The sequence below is a fragment of the Sinocyclocheilus anshuiensis genome, unplaced genomic scaffold (assembly GCF_001515605.1).
Source record: "Sinocyclocheilus anshuiensis isolate Anshui unplaced genomic scaffold, SAMN03320099.WGS_v1.1 scaffold1977, whole genome shotgun sequence".
NCBI classification, from domain to species: domain Eukaryota; kingdom Metazoa; phylum Chordata; class Actinopteri; order Cypriniformes; family Cyprinidae; genus Sinocyclocheilus; species Sinocyclocheilus anshuiensis.
In genome coordinates, this window is record NW_015540971.1 from 16,189 (window position 1) to 16,551 (window position 363).

Consider the following 363-nt stretch of genomic DNA (forward strand, 5'->3'; position numbering starts at 1 on the left):
TCATGACCGTACGAACCCTAATGTGGTGATCGGGTGCGGGTCGGGTGCGGTTATCTAAATCAGACAAAAATACAGGTGCGGGCGGTTGGCGGGTGGATAATTTATTTGAAGCTGCGGATTCGGGTGACGTCTTAGCTCATCCGCGCATCACTAATGCACAGTGTGTTTGCTGCAACGACCTGCATCTACTCAGCAACTAATGAAATTGCAACATGAAATGACATATTGATCCACGTGACACGTGATGTGGGATACCCATAAAGAACAAATTCTTGTTGAGTTGTGGCAGCAGAGGGCACTTTGTGTGTGTGTGTGTGTGTGTAATATATATATATATATATATACACCTTGCTACGTGTACTG